The sequence below is a fragment of the Berghia stephanieae genome, chromosome 5, assembly GCF_034508935.2.
Source record: "Berghia stephanieae isolate SIO BIC M18660-M18661 chromosome 5, UCSD_Bste_1.3, whole genome shotgun sequence".
In the NCBI taxonomy this organism is placed as follows: Eukaryota; Metazoa; Mollusca; class Gastropoda; order Nudibranchia; family Aeolidiidae; genus Berghia; species Berghia stephanieae.
In genome coordinates this window covers 31572839-31594233 of record NC_088364.1, presented here as the reverse complement: position 1 = coordinate 31594233, position 21395 = coordinate 31572839, and the positions used below count along the sequence as shown (strand labels likewise).

General features: G+C 34.9%; 1 protein-coding gene across 5 annotated transcripts in view; it reads right to left on the bottom strand.

Annotated features, from left to right (window-relative positions):
* The window catches only part of LOC144972760 (BAI1-associated protein 3-like), a 247908-nt gene that overhangs the window by 134403 nt on the left and 92110 nt on the right, over positions 1–21395 (bottom strand). For 2 of the 5 annotated variants that reach the window (XM_078914362.1, XM_078914363.1), the window contains exon 1: positions 11961–12036. The exons of the other annotated variants lie outside the window; for them this stretch is intronic. The gene's annotated coding sequence lies outside the window, so the exon portion shown is untranslated. Of the gene's footprint in view, positions 1–11960; positions 12037–21395 lie in introns of those variants that run through there. 5 annotated transcript variants of the gene reach the window in all.

The window sequence follows — 21395 nt, the reverse complement described above, 5'->3', positions numbered from 1 at the left end:
CACCTCCCCCTACAAATAAAAGATTTTTATTTTGTAAAGTATAGGTATATATATATATGTGTATGTGTGTGTGTGTGTGTGTGTCCGTGTGTGCGGCATGTGTATTGTAAAGAAAGTGAGAAAGATATATCCTTGCAAATGTCGATTGATAATAATGATCCTCGTCTTGTCAAGGATATTTTCTGGCCAAAAGAAAAAAAGAAAAAAAAAGAAAAAAGAAAAAATATATTCTATCGGAGCATGGCTGTATCGCCTTAGGTGACAGAGAAAAGAAAGAGAGGGGGAAATTAAGACCAAGGTTGATCGAAGAGATTGAGAAAATCTAGATTAATGAGTGCCGGATGACAAGAAAAGAAGGCCATCCTACCCAACAGGGTACGAGCGAGAAAGCGGTGTCTTCAGACAGAGAATCAGACATTTTTTAAAGGGAGACTTTTTATACGGCTGGTGAAAAAATATATCATTTAACGAGATCTATCAGTGCCCCTCCTTAAAACAAACACCAGATGCATTATAAAACAAGAATAAAACTGTGTTAGCTTTTTTTTTTAACAGCATTTATTTATTTATTTTTTTTTGTTTCTTTATTTTTCTATTATTCATTTTTTGTTTATATAACATTAAAATTGTGAAGAAGTCATTAAATTATATATATTTTATGCGAAATATGTCATTCTTTATCGATCGTGTAATTTAAAAAAAATTATCATTTTTCTTTTACAATGGTAAATTTAAATGCCCAACGATTTGCTTCGCAATATACCTTAATATCACATGTTACATAATACATCTCGCTCTCCAAATCGTTTCTATTTTCCTAGAAATTACAAAACTCCACATTTTTTTCAACCCACTTCAGATCATCGTATTTCTTTACTCTTCAATGTACAAAGACTATAGATTATGCCGCCCCCTCCTCCCCTCTCTCTCTCTCTCTCTCTCTCTCTCTCTCTCTCTCTCTCTCTCGCTCTCTCTCTCTATCCCTCTCCTCCTATTATGAATTATCTATTTTGCAATCCATGACATCTCTACCATGACCAACGCGCTTTGCAATATGTATTTCTCCTGTAGGACACGCTAGTGCACGCTAGCTACATTATTATAATTTGATAAACTGAAAGCATAAATTCTACATTGTCATTGGTTTTTATCGACCGCCGGTGGCAATGAATAACAGTCGTGAGTCAAGCTATCAGAGGCTGCTTGCTAAGGTTTTTAGGGAACCTCTCATAGAGTTTAAAGTAAATCGTACTCGTCATCCACTTCCACTCCCAAGATGATAACGTTAAAACTACTTATCGATAAACCGGGATTGTTCTGCATCATGTTCTTCATTACATGATTGACCTTTCAATCCATCATTATCATTTCCAAATCATGAAAGAATCGTAATGATGCATTGTATCAGATATGAAAGAAGAACCACCAGTGCATCTGTTTTCTTCTATTCTGAAATAAAGATACGTGACCGTTGGACGTGAATTGTGTTTCCAAGACGTGTTGCCAGTGGAATGATAGTCCATTCGTCCACATGGTATGATACGAATACTACTTAACACGCATCAATAAAAAGTGTATTTATTGAGAGAATAAACAGACCCGGGTATTCATTATGATAATTGTGTGCCTTTAGAGTAATTATGTGAGATATCGATTACAGAGGATCGAAAGAATGGCTCCAAGTCTTTAGCTTGAGATTTTTTTTTAAATAGCGCACTATCGACTACCTGTGCTTAAATCGCTTTTTACAGGGTTCCTGACCAGCAGCAACACGTAACATGTAGAACGAGACGTGCCGCCTATGAGGCGATATTACATTTTTTTTTCGATAGAGGCAACGCTGTTGAGGGCCAGGTACTCATTTTACACGGCGAGAGAATGTGAGGAAAGAGCCTTTTCCAAGGAGTCAACCATGCGCCGACCGAGGCTCGAACCCGTGACCTTCCGATCCGAAAGCGAGTGTCGTACCACAAGACCACATAGCCGCACAAGTCGTTGATCTAATCGGTATCCAAATTGTTGCTTTATGGAATTGCCAGCGTCTTGATTTTTCCGAAATAAGAGTTGTCAGATCCATTTTGTCATAATTATGGTTATATAAAGCCCCAAAATAGTAGTTGCTGAAACCCATTACAGAATATCCGTATTATGAAAATAAAAGACTACATATTTAAAACATCTTCCCCTAAAAACTTGGTCTTCAGTTATTGATCAGTTAAAATGACCCTCATCTAGCCAAAGACTCTCCAATCTCGGAGACTTTGATAAAGTCTTGAGTTTGATAGTTTTGGACAAAACTGCGGGTCATTTTAATCGATCGATATTTGGTGAACGGGTTTTCTGACCAACATCTTATGGATTTTTCTAAAATGATACGGCAGAGAAAATCTAACCATTGGCGATACGATGTTTTCAAGTTTATTTTTAGGATATTCAGAAACATGTAAGAAATTGTTGACTAAGATTATCATGATATTTCAAAAGCACAATTTTGTTGTATAATTAGAATTTAACAATAGAATCAACACCTCATTCAAATATGTTAAGGGTGCTACAGATTTACAGATTGCCATCCTCCATAAAAAAAAATTAAAAGAGAGGCATACTTTTTTCTAAAGGCCAAGTTATAAAAAAATATTTCTAAAATTCCAAAACTCCAAGTATTTTCAATGTATGCCAATCTTCTGACGTTCAACGTTAGAGCAGTATTTACATCGTTAAATGAAAAATTGCGTGTAATCCTTTAAAATATAAGACGTTGCTTTCCGCCAAATCTAAAGGATCCATCAACCTCATCACTGCTGAGTGGGTTTAGGTGTCATTTTTAAAAAGAAGATAAAATAAACTGGACAGCATCAATGGTGTTTTGTTTGAAATAAGGCGACTGTTTTACCAGTTGCGCTACCGAGACACCCGTGGGCTTCCGTGATAACGATTAATAGGCGGAAACTAGTGTTATGTAAATTGCACTTTCATTCTATAATATAATAATGCATTGATTTTGCCTGAAGCATTCCTTCTCGTTGACCTTTTCCATAGAAAATTACCGATTATGAAGTGGATTTTGCGTGGCTTGTATTTAAAAAATATTTTTGTTTGTTTGTTTTATTTTTTTTTTCTTCAATTAACGCCTCTGGTATTCAATTATGTTAATTGAAATTATTATATGAACCATTTTCACCCCACTGGGAACAATTTTAAGGTTTGTAAAATAATCGTTCTTTTTTTTAATCTTAAATATTTCTAAAGGGCGTTGGTACAAAACTGTTAATATAATTACTAATGGTTAAGTACACTGGAAGGTTGTTTGTGTTATTGCCTATAATGGGGATGTTATTGATAATAAAACATTACGGAAAATATAAATCGTCTGAATAATATATGAAACAGTAGACAAACGCAACACTACCATAAGAAAAATAGGAAGATATTATAATCTTTGTATGGCTTTCTGTTGGTATTCCAATTGTTAGATATATTATGTATAACCCATAGCCAAACAGCAGTGTTACAAGGTGTCAAATTGGGATTTAAAAGTCTAGAATGACCAGAAACATGAAAATTTTGTTTGTGTCTGAAATTGCATTGTTTTTCCCCAACCAAATATAAAATCTATAATCCATGACTCATAATATGATTTACTGTAAATTCAATAGGGAAAAAAGTCCTGTCGCTAAATCTTCTACTTTCCCGGTTCCTAAATCCTTGGACGTGTGTATGTAACCAGTCCTTCAGAGTATATATAATGAATAGGTTACATATTGAATAATAGGATGGCATACCAATTTAAGTAGCAGATGTATAGGCAGATTACGGGAGATAAAAGATGGAGGACGCATGATCTTTATTGACGACCAGCATATATTCAGACTATAATTTTATAAGATGCAAACTCTGAAGCCATTTACACAAAGTATGTGTCTAGTCCTTCGGAAAAGTGGTTATACACTTCCAATCATAATTGGGACAAGATTTTTTACACCGCACTTCAGTTCTATATTTTTTAAAAATCTATATCGCCCCGCCCCATAAAACACCACAATAGTTACACATTTAATTAATAAAAATGTGTAGACTTTGTAAACACAAACAAAACAAAGACATCCGAGTTGGAAAGTTTGGATTTTTTTTATACACATAAAAATTTTCCTTGCAAATTCTTAATCAAAAATAAATAATTCTTCTTTTCTTTCTCATTATTGAATTCTGCCTCTGAAAACGGCATGAACATAATTTGTTTAATGTCATATCGATAAGGGATTCGAATTTTTAGACGTGACTCATTTCATACAGTACAGGAGGTCCCGATAGCTGTGTTGATTGAGCACTCATCCTTTCGCGCAAAGGGACCGTATCGCTCCCTGCCTGGTTCAGTTGAGATGATTTCTGCCCCCCCCCCTCCACCCCCCACCTCCCCCCCCCCTCCCATTCCCTATTTACTCAGCACTGAATTGGCAGCTGCGAATGTGAGAAATTGCGAAAAGTACTTCGCAACAAAATAGCGGCTAATGACTTTAAAGAATTACTTTCGTTTTACACAGTTTGGCTGTGCCACATTCAGCAGAATGAATAGTGGATTTTAAAGTAAAAGCTGCATTCTCACATGACACTTTTATCTTTTTGGGCTGACAATACTTCAAATATTACTTGACCCTCAACTTATGAAAAAGTCATAAATCAGAGGCCGTTTTGAGGTCGATTGATATTATTTGAAGTTAAAGTTTTCTGGCCAAAATCAAAACGTTGTGGTATATCGGAGTTTGACTTTAAGAAAGCAATGGTCTTATCCTGGTGTTTCATCCCTTTCGGTTGCCATCGTTAGATGCCGTTGCCTAGCATATCATGGAGTAAGATAGATACTATATTATACAAATGTCTCATGCCAACAAGCATCATCTATGTTGCCCTAGTGAGAATATTTGGGGGATAATTATTTTCCTTAACTTGGGGAAAATAGAGTTTTGGAAGCGGGGCTTGAACCCGGGTTCTTCTGGGTCACAATTTAATGCCTTAACTAATGGCCCACTTCGCCCTCTCTCTCTCTCTCTCTCTCTCTCTCTCTCTCTCTCTCTCTCTCTCTCTCTTCTCTCATTCTCTCTCTCTCTCTCTCTCTCTCTCTCTCTCTCTCTCTCTCTCTCTCTCTCTCTCTCTCTCTCTCTCACTTTATCACTAAGTAACATTAAACACGAACGTAGGTAGCATAATAAGCAGGGTCCCCAGAGTATACGAAAATCACGTATTCATAATCCGGACCATTGTAACTGGGATTGCCGAGGACAATTCAATCAGATATGTCATAGGACGGACTCGAGATGGGGAATCGAGATATTCGATGGTCTAGACGTGATCAAGTCGTCAATCATTCTCAGTTCTCTCCAATCCCCGTAGTTAAAGGGAACATGCCATTCATCTTTAACGTTGGAGCCTTATGATATGTTATTCGTGAGTTTATATGTTTTACGGAGGTAGATGAATCTAATGTTAGAAAGTATGCAGTGGCGTGGCATGCTTACAGTATAGGGTGGTGCCAGAATCACAGGAAAATGACTTAAAACATGCTATATTTGTAAATACAAAAGACAAAAATTAAAGAAAAGACTTACTCAGATAAGTAATAGGCGGTATGTGCCATTTCTCGGTTTCTGTTTTTAAAAAATGCTGTAATCCATTTTTAAAAGATTGATGCGGTGCCATGCACCAAATCAACCAATATGGCCTGAAAGTACGAAACATCAAGATTTCATATTTTTGATCATCTTAACTTGAAGTTGACATTTTTGGAATCTGAGTCACCCCGACAAAACACTGGTCGCATTTGGCTTGCATTATTTTACATTAAGATGGGATAGAATTGTTGTCCAACAAATTGTGGTATTGCGCATTCCAATTATCCCGCCAATCTTTAGATAACACTGGACCTCTGAATAAGCAAAGTCCTGAAAGCTTGGTTGTTAATCCTAGGTGTGACAGGATCCAATATATAAGGAGGCAACAAGACGACAGAACCCCCCCCCCCCCCCCCCCCCCCCCCCACCAGGAAAACAAGAATTAAAAAAGACAAATCGATTTAAGATCCAAGAAAATTATTTTCAAAAGTAAACACCGCGAGGCTAGAGTTTTAAATATTTAGTATGAACGTTTTGAGAAACGTATGAGAAAGCAATACAGGCAAAAAAATGGTAATCAGAATATTTTTTTCTCTTCTGAAATGTATGACGATAAGAATTCTTCACTTTTCTTATCACATTTGAATTCAATGTAACATAAGGATTCCTTCAGATCAGGCTGTAAAATCTCCTTGGATCAGATTGGGGAAATCTCCAAAATAAGACACGTGTAAAAAGAAATATTTTAAAGATTATGTTAATAAATAATGTTGCAAAAAAGTTCATGGAATGTGTGACACGCCCACTCAACTCCCCTATATGAAACTAAAAACAAAACAAAAAATAGGGCGGGACAAAATTATAGTGAAAATAAACTGGGAAAATTGACACTAAAAAGAGAGACTGAAGGAATTGAAAGCTCCATTACATATAATAAGTAATAGCCTTTGTGAGACAACATCTCGTCTTAAGCCTCTTGTAATCCTCTTAGGATAGAGAAGGATAACATATTAATATTGATAATCTGGGTAAAGATGCGACGAATACTGGCTTCATATTCCCTATCATGACATATTTCATATTTTGGGAGGATATCTTTGGAAGATTCATGAGGTGAATGAATCGTAGGGAGTTCCTTACATACGGAATTGACCTTATACTGCCGTACTTTGGAAAATCTAGTATTTAAAAATTTGGCCAGAAAAATTGTCCTTCAAATATCAATCGATTTAAATAACCCTCATCTTGGCAACATCTCTCAAACCTGGGAACTCTCAAAGTTCTAGGTTTGAGAGTTATTGCCAAGATGAGGGTCATTTAAATCGATCGACTTTTAAAGGACGAGTTTTCTGGCCAAATTTTTTAATACGAGTGTTCCAGATTACGACAGTTTACTGATTAAAGAAATCTGTAACTAAGGGGCAAAGAACGATAAGGCAATCAGCAATACTTGATTACAAATTTCCATATATTTTGTTTTCAGGATCAAATCAATACCCTGCAAATAATACGTCCTGGGAAATTCATTAAAGGCTATTTAGTTATGTAATATAATATCTGGTTGATAGATGAGGAGAATTTTTTTGAAAGGTTAGGAGAGCTTATAAAAGATAATCTTAGATGTAAGGAATTGATAGTTATTGATTCCGGTAGTTATTCTATCTTTTGAGTCTTTAATTTTGTTGAATGAAACCAAAATGTTGATGATGATGATGATGATGATGATGATGATGATGATGATGATGATGATGATGGTGATGATGATGATGATGATGATGATGATGATGATGATGATGATGATGATGATGATGATGATGATGATGATGATGATGATTCGGATGTTGATTATGATGGTGATTGTGGTGAAGGAGAAGAAGAAGAAAAGAAGAAGAAGAAGAAGAAAAAGAAGAAGAAGAAGAAGAAGAAGAAGAGAGAAGAAGAAGAAGAAGAAGAAGAAGAAGAAGAAGAAGAAGAAGAAGAAGAAGAAGAAGAAGAAGAAGAAGAAGAAGAAGAAGAAGAAGAAGAAGAAGAAGAAGAAGAAGAAAGAAGAAGAAGAAGAAGAAGAAGAAGAAGAAGAAGAAGAAGAAGAAGAAGAAGAAGAAGAAGAAGAAGAAGAAGAAGAAGAAGAAGAAGAAGAAGAAGAAGAAGAAGAAGAAGAAGAAGAAGAGAAGAAGAAGAAGAGAAGAAGAGGAGAAAATGATGATGATGATGATGATGATGATGATGATGATGATGATGATGATGTGATGGTGATGTGATGATGATGATCGATGATGATTTTGATGATGATAACGATGATGATGATTAGGATGTTAATGAATATGATTGTGGTGCAGGAGAAGAAGAAGAAAACATTAGAGGGTAAAGAATAGGTAATAAATTATGGCAATTGGCCGCTGTAATACAAACATTCTATTTCACAACGTGTATAGAACAAAAGATTACAATATTATTGGTTTGATGAGTTAATTTATGATCATACCCATAACGAGGTACTACCGGCTGTGATAATATCGTCAATGAATGAGAATTATGCATAAGAAAATATATTTACGATTTGAAGTGTGATATGTTATTCTAATGTTATAGTAAGCATGGACCAACATACCGCAATATGTTACACTTCCAAATTCCCCTCGAATCAAATCCTGACCTCGGGGTTGAAAGTTTAAAGTGTTGCAAATGTTAAAGTCTCATCAGTTTTAATAAGGTTATACTAAACCATGACTCTCAACCAGGGCCTAGCTCACACCACAATGGGCAGTTTTAATAGATTTCTCTAACAGATTGGGTTGAAGTCGCTTATGAAAAGGTGAGACGTTGTTCAGACAATTAATGGTGAAAATCATTTCGAAATACCGTTGTCAAAGTACTCGTGTACACAAACCCAAGGCCAGTAAAAGATTCACCCAGATGTCAGCAAAGTATTATTTTATGCCAATCGAGGACCACACCCACATTGTTTTCAGTTTCGCGTTGTTTTAAAAACATATAATATTATACACATTTACACAGTGGGGTGGCTTATAACGAGCACATTATCAATCAATTCCCATAGAAAAAAAATCACACGCTTCCATTGGACACCTTTCTCACAGCGAGTGATCCAAGTCAGACCTTGGGCAAAAACCATTTGTTTTCAACCTTGAACAAAAGTGAGTTAGGGAGAAGTGGACTATAGGTCACTTAACCAACGGACCGCTACGTCAGAAAGTGTCAAGGTCATTATTGGCATGATGAAACATTAAAATGCATGATGAAATGTCACAATTAACCAATCAACTGCTGCCGTACTCTTGAAAAAATCTCGTTTAATGCGAAGTCCCAAGTTTGAGAGTTTTTGCTAATATGAGGGTCATTTAAATCGATCGATATTATTTGAATTGGACAAGTTTTCTGGCCGAATTTGTAAATACGAGTTTTTCCAAAGTACATCAGTGAACTGGTTAAAAACATCGGGATCCCAACTGAGCTCGGGACAAAAGACTGAAAAATTCAGCAGGAGAACGGATCGAAAAAGCACATGAAATATTCAAAGATTTTTACGCACGGACGATATTGACCCTTTTCGTTGGGTTCATGTAGAATTTCGTCAATATTAGGGAGCTGTAGCTACACACTACACGTACAACATACCAAGTATCAATTGTCACATGAGTATCACATGAACGGCCAATTTGTTAACACCAAACATAGATTTTAGATGACGAGTCGTAAAATATAGGTGATAAGTAATACATGATACGTTGCACTCACTGTATTTCTATCCTTCAAGTACTACTATTTACATGGCTTTAATACTAGTGGCCGACATAATATACTTATTTGCAGATCTGTTAACCTTAAATATTTTGTGCTAATTGTTGTAATAATGCAAACAGTCTCAAACCAACGCAAAATATTTTGACATTTTAAATCATTCCCATACTTGTCTTCGGTTAACCGCTTGTGACATTTGGTTCAAAGTTTGCAATACTATTCGATCTAAAAATATTACTAACATTTATCTTTGATACATGATATAAGAACCCTTTAAAATGATGACAAACGAATGCAAATAATGGGGGTTTTATAATTTTGTGATAGATTTGAAAATAATTCCATTACAAAAAAGAGACCATATTATTATCACTTTACGTTATCAGATTCATAAGCAATTATTCATAGTACAAGCCGCTACTCTAAATGTATAACTTTTTCCCCAAAAAAATAAGTTTTGGTCTCCAAATAAAACTCGGAATTTTCATTCTTGATGTATAGAAGAGTAATTTTGTGATAGTTTGACAAATTTTCCATTACAAGAATGAGACCATATTTTGGGTTATCAGATTCATAAGCAATTAATCATAGTCATAGTACATTTCGACACGCTAAGTGTAATACGTTTTTCCAAAAACAAAAGTTTTGGTTTCCAAATAAACTTCGGCATTTCATGTGACGTATACAAAGTCTTTTCTGTATCAGAGACATAACTGGACTGTGTTTTATCTTGTATTATCTCTAAACCAATAAATAGGTACACAAGTATAGCACACGCTTTGAGAAACCATTTTTTTCTGGGCTCTCTCAACACATCCATCCAAATATGTAATCCATCTTATCAAACTGGTATTATGTCGGGGTGACGCAGGAGTGAAAAAATCAATTTAAAGTTGAAATAATAAGAAACAGAAACTATCGGATTTATTCATTATATATATAATAAAAAATAAAATAAAAATAAAAAAATAAAAAGTAAAAAATATAATAAAAATAAAAATAAAATTACAAATATAATAAAAAATGAAATTAAATACAATAAAATAAAAAAGTAAAAATATAAAAATAAAAATAAAAAACACAATAAAATAGATATAAAAATTATATATATATTATATATATATATATATATATATATATATATATATATATATATATACATACATATATAATATATATAATATATATATATATATATATAATATATATATATATATATACCTTCAGAGCCATTAAGCCCATGGAGCCAGAGTTAATCCCGGTTTCTTTACCGTGAAACTGACAATAGCAATAGCTTGCTAACCTTTAGATACGACAGTGGCCTATCGCAAAAAATAAAAAATTAAAAATAAAAAATAAAAAACAACCAAAATTCTTTTTGCGTGTGAAGCGCATGCTCTACCATATTATGAGCTACAGGTACCCTTAGATTTCATAATTCTGACTATTAATTCAATTTTCAGCATCGGTGTCACTCCAACAAAATATCGGCTTGATATTGTGTGATATGTATATATATATATATATATATATATATATATATATATATATATATATATATATATTATATATATATATTCTAAGTCTTTATATCGATTCGATAATTCATTTTCTGAAGCATCGGTTTTAGTTGGGATAATATTTTATTGATAAACATTACTCTGACTCACGTGAACCCCTTGGTGCGTTGAAAAACCCACTCGGCGAATTATAATCATAACAATAAGGATATTAATAACACCACAGCTCCAAACAACACAGTTGAATCGATTTGCCCTCGTACACAAATAGTTTATATAAATCCAAATCCTGATATGAAACGTTCACCAATCTTGAAGAAAAATAACAACGTCGATCCCCTCAGCTACTAAAGCCATCTATTTATTATATTTTTCACCCTAATTACAACATCTTTAGAATCATTAGGTTTGCTAATTTCACTTTTTAAAAAGAAAATAACAGCATTTTTTATTACCTCAAAGTTATTAAAAATTTAAACACTTTCTGCGCCACGATTTGCAAACATCGGAGTAACGTTTAAATGAAAAACATTTGAACACAATAGCTGAATGTATGCATCAATATCATTACGAGTGATGAGGTGATAAAACCGTGGTGATTGGCATCGATTAATCTGTCCACCCCGGATAGTTAAAAGAAAATTGATTGCTTTTTAAAGTTTACGTTCAATGCTTCTAATGACTTTTCGAACTAAAACCCGCAGTCAAAAGTTTTTTAAAATTTCTAACAAATACTAGCCTACCTACTTTTAAAACTTAGAAACTATGGATGCCACAAGCTCAAGTTGCTCTATACAGACCAATAATAGTAGTATGGTTAAAAATCAAACGCACATAATTGCACCAAACGTCCTCGATATCAATGAATAGGATAGTTGTTTTTGAAAAAAGTATCCGCCAACACAATTACAAGAAAAACAGTTTCAATTAAAAATTAATAATTATATCAATCACAATTCAGCACAAATTATATTATTATTTTTATTATTATTATTATTATTATTATTATTATTATTATTATTATTATTATTATTATTATTATTATTATTATTATTATTATTATTATTATTATTACAGTGCATTTCTCGATCTGGTCACATGAGAGTATCTAATCGACTACCAAGTGACTGATTACAAATTGTAACCCCGCATTCACTCTAACCCGGTGGTCGGTAGGTATGTCACTGGAACTATCAAACTGAATGGTGCCAAGAACAAATGAGAGAGAGAGAGAGGGAGAGGTGGGGCGGGTGAGAACGAGTGGGAGATAGAACGGCTCGATCGCCGGAGCTTGGAAAAAGATAGATGAGAAGGGTGGGTGGGTGGATGGATGGAAGTGATGGAGTGAGAGAGCGGAGAGAAAGAGAAGTTGGCATTTATGTGTTCGATAAAAAATATTATTGAGCGAGATGTAGTTAGTATTTTAGATGGAAAGGAGGGTAAGTGAGTGAGATACGAAGCGAAGGGAGAGATGGGTGGGGAGAGAGAGAGAGAGAGAGAGAGAGAGAGAGAGAGAGAGACAGAGAGAGTACGGAGGGGGAGTGTAGGGAGGTGGAAGGGAAGGAGGGAGAGAGAGAGAGAGAGAGAGAGAGAGAGAGAGAGAGAGAGAGTGAGAGAGAGAAAGGGGGGGGGGGGGGGGCTATTCCTATTTTGCTTTTGACAATGAGCTGGGTGGTGGTGAAGAGGTAGGCAATGGCAAAGTTGATGTTTTTGTTGGTGTTGTGGTTGATGGTGGTGATGTTGTTATTGTTGATGATCATGATGGTATATACCGGGTGCGAGAAAAAAAAAACTCCGGAAACCACAAAAAGCCTGTAACTGCTGGACCATGTGTTTGTGTGTGTGTGTGTGTGTGTGTGTGTGTGTGTGTGTGTGTGTGTGTGCTTTCACCTCTTTAGTATTTCTTCCTACAACGTTGTTTCTCCGTTAGGATCGTCAAGACGAAATGAAGTGGTGAAAAGGCATGTTGAATACTGTTTGTTGAGTTCGGATGATACGAGCATGTATGTGCAAGTCAAGATGTGTGTATGTGTGTCTATGCGTATATGTTTGTTTCCGTGAGAGAGAGAGAGAGAGAGAGAGAGAGAGAAGAGAGAGAGAGAGAGAGAGAGAGAGAGAGAAGAGGGAGGGATGGATAGAGAGAGAAGAAAGAGAGTTAGGAAGAGAGAGCGAGAGAGCGAATGTGGATATCCATGCGTGTGTGTATGTATGTATGTGTTTTTACTTTTGCACGATGATGGAAATCGAGGAGAGAGTCTTGCCATTGGTCTATAAGGACTAAAGAATTGGTACCACAACTTCTGTGATGTAAAAAGAAGAAGCTATTGAAATCTCAAAGTAAATTAATTTTGGGCAGACAAGCACTCCGAACCCCCTGCCACCCCCCCCCCCACCCTCCCACGCCCGCAATTCCCAAAGGCCTCTTTGAGTTCTCTCTCTTTCTCTCTCTCTCTCTCTCACTCTCTCTCTCACACACACACTCTCTCTCTCTCTCTCTCTCGCTCTCATTCTTTCTTTCTTTCTTGAAAAAGAAGAGATCTACGACAGATCTCAGCTGGATTAGGGGTTATTTCAAAACAGTTGACTGCCGTATTCTGGACAAAGTCGTATTGAAAAATTTGGCCAGAAAACTCGTCCTTCAAATATCGATCGATTTAAATGCCCCTCATCATGGCAAAAACTCTCAAACCTGGGCCTTAGCAAAGTCACTGGTTTGAGAGTTTTGTGAAGTCCCAGGTTTGAGATTGTTGTGAAGTCTGAGAGTATTTGGCAAGATGATGGTCATTTAAATCCATCGATATGTATGATGGACGAGTTTCTGGCCAAATTTTTATATACGACTTTTTCAAGAGCATGGCAGTCAAGTAATAAATAATTTGGATAATAATGACGTTGACATTTAGAATGCGATTCTTTTTATCATTCTGATTGAATCTTAGATATGGTCGGTGTCGTGATGACCACAGTGAAGAAGAAGAAGAAGAAGAAGATGATGATGATGATGATGATGATGATGATGATGATGATGATGATGATGATGATGGTGATGATGATGATGATGATGATGATGATGATGATGATAATAATGATGATGATAATGATGGATGAGTCTTAAATTGCATTTCGCACACTTAACCAGTAACTATGAGATAGCAAATCTGCTAGTTTCCTATGGGATCCTCCTGTCAAGAAGTCCACATCGTTTACTTTTACCAAAAAAAAAATATTGAGCATTTCTGAAGTACAATATCCACTAAACGTACTCAAAGAGCTTTATAAGGAGGTCCCTAGCCAACAGCAACACTTTAAATATAGCACGAGGCATGACGCCTGTAAAGCGGTATCATGTTTCTTTTTCCGACAGAGATAACGCTGTTAACGACAGTTACTCGTTTTGTATCTGAGCACAGTGAGAGAGTGTGAGTAAAGAGATTTTCTAAGGACTTAACTATTCGCCGCTCAGAGCGGGACTTGAACTTAAGTTCATCCGATCCGAAGGTTAGTGTTGCAAAACCAAATAAATAAATAAATAAATAAATGATGCTTTGCGCTTGGGTAAAGTGGTTACAACATCCGCCAGCCGTATACAATGTACCAACACACAAAACTATGTCGACGGTCCCCGGATCAAACCTCTGAAGTCTCGATTTTCACGATCGGCGGATCAAAATTGAAGGCTACATACGAGCTTTTAAAACCATGTGTGGGCAGGTTAGACCTCGGCATCGGGACTTCAGAGGGGTGATCCACCGACCATTTATGTGTAACGTTGAACGTTTATGGACTGATTGATAGAATTTAGTGAAAAATAATCATAAAAATGGCTAAAAATAATAACAAAGAGCTATGTGGCGTCAAAATAGTTCATACTATAAAGACTTACTCAAAATATTACGACGTTCAGCACACTACAAGGGGCACGGCTGGGCAGGTTAACAAAAACAGTAGATTTAGGTTTACACGTAATCGTTGCATACTTATTTACTCTAGTCATCTATTTCATCCTTGTTCATCAATCGGTCTCTCTTAAGTTCAATACAATATAACAGTATTTTCTCCTGTCATTCTTTATTCAGCGGTAGCCAGTAGCAAGCTAGAGCCATTTCACATCGGCTCTTTATTTACGGTTCTCTCTTCAGACAAGGCAGAAAGGAAAAAGGAAGGAAGGGTCAATGACTCTATTCAAATAAAGTCTCCTCATTAATGAATAAACTGTCATCACACTAACAAGGAGTAGAAAGTGTTCATTATCTCCCATAGTTACCAGACTCACACCTGCCAATACACACACACACACACACACACACACACACACACGCACACAAACACACATGACACCCGCACGCACATATGTTCGCATAAGCATTAACACATACACAAAAAATATAAAAACACACACATGCATCACTCATCAACACAAACAGGCCTACATCGATAGGTAGATCGATCATTAATCAATAGTCACAATCGGCAAATCAGAGACTTCGATGAGTACTTGTGCAAACACGTAGAAATATCGAACACATTGACACCATTTGAGTCACTATTGAGCAGTAAAGTTAGGTGCCCCAAACGTAAACAATAACAAGTTGCTAGTGATTTCCGTTAGGGACCGGAATAATTTACGCACAATATAGGTCTCCCAATTTTGTAGTTTGCGTTGTAGGCAATACACTTTCAGTATTGAAAATATGTTTACATAAAATCTAACAGTTGCAGAAATAATAATATAAGGCTAAATTATTATGAAAATCAGGCTCCGAATAATTCTCGTTTTGTTCACACCAGCGCAATAATTTGCTCTGGTCTAAAAATAGATAGACTGTAACTTTTGATAAATTTTAGAAAATTTTACCTTTTGTTCCATAAAATATCCATATCTAGACATTATTTGATGCATGATCGAGTATTTAGGAATATGTGTTTCTTTTGCCACCTAACAGCCAAATTTTAAAGGTTATTTTTTTCTATTATTTACATTGGAACGTGAGCTGTCAAGACAGGAACATGTGGTTTGCCACGTGCTTCTCGACCTTTGTTTACGTTTGGGGCACCTAACTTTACTGCACTATTCTGCCGTCCTCTGAAATAACATGTTTTTGGTTGTTTTTTAAATTTTGGCCAGAAAACTCATCCTTCAAAATACGACCAATTCAAATGACTCTAACCTTGTCAAAACCTCTCAAATCAGGGACTTTATGTGAAGTCCCAAGTTTGAGATAATTTGACAAGTTGATGGTTATTTTAATTGATCGATATTTGAAGACTATTTTTATGGCCAAAACTTAATTGACATGTTTTGTTTTGTAGTTTTGTTCATAGTACGGCAGTATTATCCCATAAGGACTCTATGGATTTCATGATTATAGTTGGTAAAATACACATACTGTTATTTGAAGCTATATATGTATGTATATATATATATATATATATTAAAATGATGTAAATAAATACGAACAAACTATATAGTGTACGTACAGGAATCAGCATGAAATATCCCTTCACAAAATTCTCCATTTGTCCCTTTTATTTTATACAGAACATATTGTCAATAAATCGTTCTTTTGTGTTAATATCAATAAATCCCCACCAATATTTTACAATCGGTGCCTAACATGAATATTCACTTCATTCAAGTCATTAACCCTCTCCTTACTAACCATAGGAAAATCGTCACATTCGATACGATACAACCAACATTTTTCTTATTAAGATTTCCGTTGTATACATCATAAAATTTAAGGAAAATGAACAGTGTGTTGTAGAGCATGTGTTGCTAAAGAAATTGTTTATCGCAAGAACTTACTGCAATTGTGTTTCAGTGATAAAAAAATATAAATTTGTGTTAGTTGGGTGTGAAGTTTTGGGGAAAATCCTGAAAATGGCTGGTAAGGAGAGAGTTAACCCTCTCATAGGAAATCGTCACATTCGTTACGATACAACCAATATTTATCTTATTCAAATGTCTTTTGTAGAGCATAAAATTTAAGAAAATGGACAGTGTGTTGTATATAGAGCATGTTTTGTTAAAGGAATTATTTATCGCAAGAACTTTACTGCTACTGTGTTTGAGTGGTAAAAAATCTATTTTTGTGTTAGTTGGGTGTGAAGTTTTGGGGAAAATCCTGAAAATGGCTGGTAAGTTAAAGCAAAATAACTGCAACCGAAATGAGATGCCTTAGAAAACCTATTACGGTCACCAAGGGACGATGTAAAAAGCGAGGAATTATGATAAAGAAATAGTGTTTGTTTCTACATTGCAGATCTCCAACAAAATGTAGTGGTTTGGACTGATTTGGCCTACTCTGAAAACATACACTTCTGTGAAGTCCCAGGTTTTAGAATTTTTGACAAGGTGAAGGTAATTTTAAATGATCGACAATTGAAGAACGACTTTTCTTGCCAAAATGTTATAAATTTATTGTTTCTTTTTTCAAAGCACCGCACGCCATATCTAAACATAGGAGAACCGAAAGATTGTGTATAAAACAGTGTCAGACAAAGCAAGCAAGAAAAAATGTAAAGTAAAATAAAGGGAGTAAAATGACTATTATATATGATAGAACCCAAAGTTAACAACGTTTCGGCCTTTGGCCTTCTTCAGTTAAACAAGAAAAGATAATATATCCTTTTTTTTTGTTTGTTTACCTGAAGACGGGCAAAGGCCTAAATGTCGTTTACTTTGTGTTGTATTTTTTTATGAGTCAGTTTACTCCTTTTATTTTACTATACATTTTATTAAATCATTTAGGCAGCTCTAGATTTTAAGGGGATAAAACAAGAATAAAAAAAACATTCTAAGAATTATCAGTCAAGATGATTAAACATTAAATTTTCAGGCAAGTATCCTAGACGCACATCGGAAAAAAACGATGAGTGACAACATCAAATACATTTTTGGGACAGCAGGACATCACCATGAAGACAGGGTCCGATTTGGCTCACATTAGGTATTTGCATCTCTAACACCAATACAATCAGCAAAATGGTACATGTTAATGCTGAAGTGAAGTAAAGCAAGCAAAAGGACATACTCTAAGCTCAAATAGTCCAAACTCGGTTATGTGGCCATGTAGTATGAAACTCGCATTCGGGCCGATAAGTCTATGGTTCGAGTTCCGCTGTTGTGGCGCAAAGTTGCGTCCTTCTCACATTATCTTACTGCATTCAGTTTCAGGTGTAACTTTAGTATCTTGCCGGTAGCCCCCTTATCTCTATCCAAAACAAAAAAGAAGCGATAGGCATCATTTCTTGTCATAATTGTTAAGTGTTGCTGTTGGCTTTGGCCCTATTATAGAGTGCTTTTAGCATATGTTGTGAATACTGCGCTCTCATATTATAAGCTCGAGTTTTGGTTGTTATTTTTGTTATTGTTTCTTGTTTTGTTTTTGTTCGTATTTTGTTTGTTTGTTTGAGGGGTGAATATTAAAGGTTAAGAATGAATTCTTGACACAATCGCTGCTATTCATAAGGCCTGTGAAAAAGTACCTGGACAAAACAAGACTAATGATCATACATATTATTGTTATTTGTCTAATTAGCAGCATCATTGTGCTTCCATTTGGTTCATTAGTGCTCACACTATATATGTGATTTTTGTTGTTGTTGTTGCAATGACCTACTATGAACATTTACTAGGCTATATTTCCTTTTAACGACAAATCTACATTGTTTGCTACTATTTGTTTACTTCTTATCATGGTATTTCCCGACAAGAAGTACCAATATCTTTTCTGTCGTCTATCTCTATTTATATTATGTATAAATATTTTAACCAAAGAAGGGTTTTGGCCCAGTAATGTTTTGTAATGTTGTGCGGCTATGTGGTCTAGTGGTATGACACTCGCTTTCGGATCGGAAGGTCCTGGGTTCGAGCCTCGCGCTCGGCGGATAGTTGAGTCCTTGGAAAAGGCTCTTTACTCACATTCTCTCACCGTACTCAGGTGTAAAATGAGTACCTGGCCGTTAACAGCAGTGTCTTTGTCCGAAAAATTGTAATATCGCCTAACAGGCGCATGGCCCGTCCTACATGTTAAATGTTGCTGTTGACCAGGGATCCCTTGTAAAGCGCTTTGAGCACATTTAGTGGATATTGCGCTATATAAAGCTTATAGAATAAAGTTAGTATTTCGCTCCTCATTAGAAGCTGCTACGTTCAATTTTAGTAGTAGTAGAAGTAGTAGTAGTAGTAGTAGTTCTTGTAGTAGTTGTATTAATAGTAGTCGTTTTGGCTTTTAAAATTAAGAAAAAAATATTCCTATTTTGCTTTAGTCATTGTTTCTTTTATTATGTTTTTTATTATTCATTTCTTTAATTACTTTCTTTATTTATTTTGCCCTTTTATGGACCGGGGGGGGGGGGGCGTTACAGTTTATGAGGTATATTTCCAAAGGAACCTGGTTGATTTTAATAAAAACACCCAAAACAATCAAGGCAAGGGTTTAAAAGAAGAACAAAATGTATGCTAGCTGCAATCTACGCATGTGGATGTGCCTTGCCCGGGGCCATCCAAAGTTTCAACATGCGATTCTGTTAAAGGTAAATAATGCTGATTGCAGCTTGAAAAAAATAAAGTGACAAGGAATGATGAGAGATTTTCAACCAAGCTACTCAACTTAAAGACCTTTTTAGTCTTAATTTTAGCTCCAAACAATTTTGTAATAAGTCCACACTAAACCACAACATTTATTTGTTTACATGACAGATATGAGACGTCTCAAAGGAGTGAGGGTGGGAGTTAAGTGAGTCAGAAAGAGAAAAAAGCAGAAAATGTAAAATTGTAATTTTTGGCACTTTTAGAATAGGTATCTATAGCCGTAAATAACACATACAGATAATAAATAAGTCTCACAGCTTTCAATACACTTCAAATCTTTAGCGTTTAAACCATTCCAATAAAATACAGTTTTTAGACGTACTGCCAGATTGAAGTTTAAAAATCAATATTATATTCTTTTCAAAGAAAATCGTGCTTTGCTCACTTCAAAGTTAATATTGTGGCAAAACCCTGCACACTTGCTGGACGCTCCTTGTTAACAAAATTAGGAGTACTGAAAGTAGCCTAACCGAAAATGATATTCATTAGCAATGACTATAAAAAATGTTTTTTTCTCTTTTTGAGGAAATGTTGTCTAAAATCAAAGCCCTATCTCCACTGAGTAAAAATATTTTTGAATTTTGAAAATCCATTCATAAATAAACAAGTTATGCAGTTTCAAAGGTGTCATTTATTTGGATGACCCGCAAAGAGGAAATAAAACGCGAAAATATGGGACGCTTTTTCGGCATTTTTTTTTCGACCTTTGGTTGTATCTTGCGTAATAAGTGGATTAAAAGATTGAAACTTGAAGAGCAAATTAGGATGGTGTTTTGTAAAATACGGGAAAAGTACTCGTCGTATTCATATGAAATTTTACAACCAAAAAGAAGAAATGTTCATGTATTACCTTGTCAGCGACAAAACCTCCACGCCCGGTAGTTTTACAAATATTATACTTCAAAGAGTAAAAATCTATTTTTAACGGTCTTCTGGTAATTGCACGATATTTGTCGCTTGACATAATCTAAAATGACCTTTTTTTCTAACTGTGTGCCAACTTTCAGTCATATTCATCGATAAACAGCGTCGTAATTAATTTTTTAAAATAGCATATACGAAACGGCTTCGTCTCATATTTTGACGCGAATTCGGGCACTTCGTGAGCGAAAAAGAGGCCCAAAGATTTGTGCGGGATAGTCATTGCTATATTCATGCTATGCGTTTAGTTTGCAGCCGGAATTAACGTACCAACACACAAAACTGTGTAATCTTAAACGTTATTGTCTGATTAATACAATTTAGTGAGATTAATCACAAAAAATGGCTGGCTAAGATCTATAGCTGAGTGACGCACTAGATTAACAAAATCTGGATTCTTCAAATCCTAAGCCGTAACTTAATACCACTGAAGTATCTAAATTTTTCAAATACAAAATTAGATGATAATAATAATAATAATAATAATAATAATAATAATAATAATAATAATAATAATAATAATAATAATAATAATAGTAATAATAATAATAATAATAATAATAGTAATAATAATAATAATAATAATAATAATAATAATAATAACAATAATAATAATAATAATAATAATAATAATAATAACTATAATAATAATAATAATAATAATAATAATAATAATAATAATAATAATAATAATAATAATGGTGATGATGATGATGATGATGATGATGATGATGATGATGATGATGATGATGATGATGATGATGATAACAATAATAAAAACAAGAATACGCTAGAAATAAATACTGTGAAATAAAAACGAGAATGCATTATTGAATAATATTTATCAGGCCTATCTATCGACCGAAAATCATGTATTTAAACAAGAATAAGAGCTACTTATTTGCAACATTTCATTCCCTAAAGTGTCTATGTCTGGATTGGGTCCTTGGGGGATAATCCTATGCTGGCGATGTTTTGTTGTAAGCCTCTCCT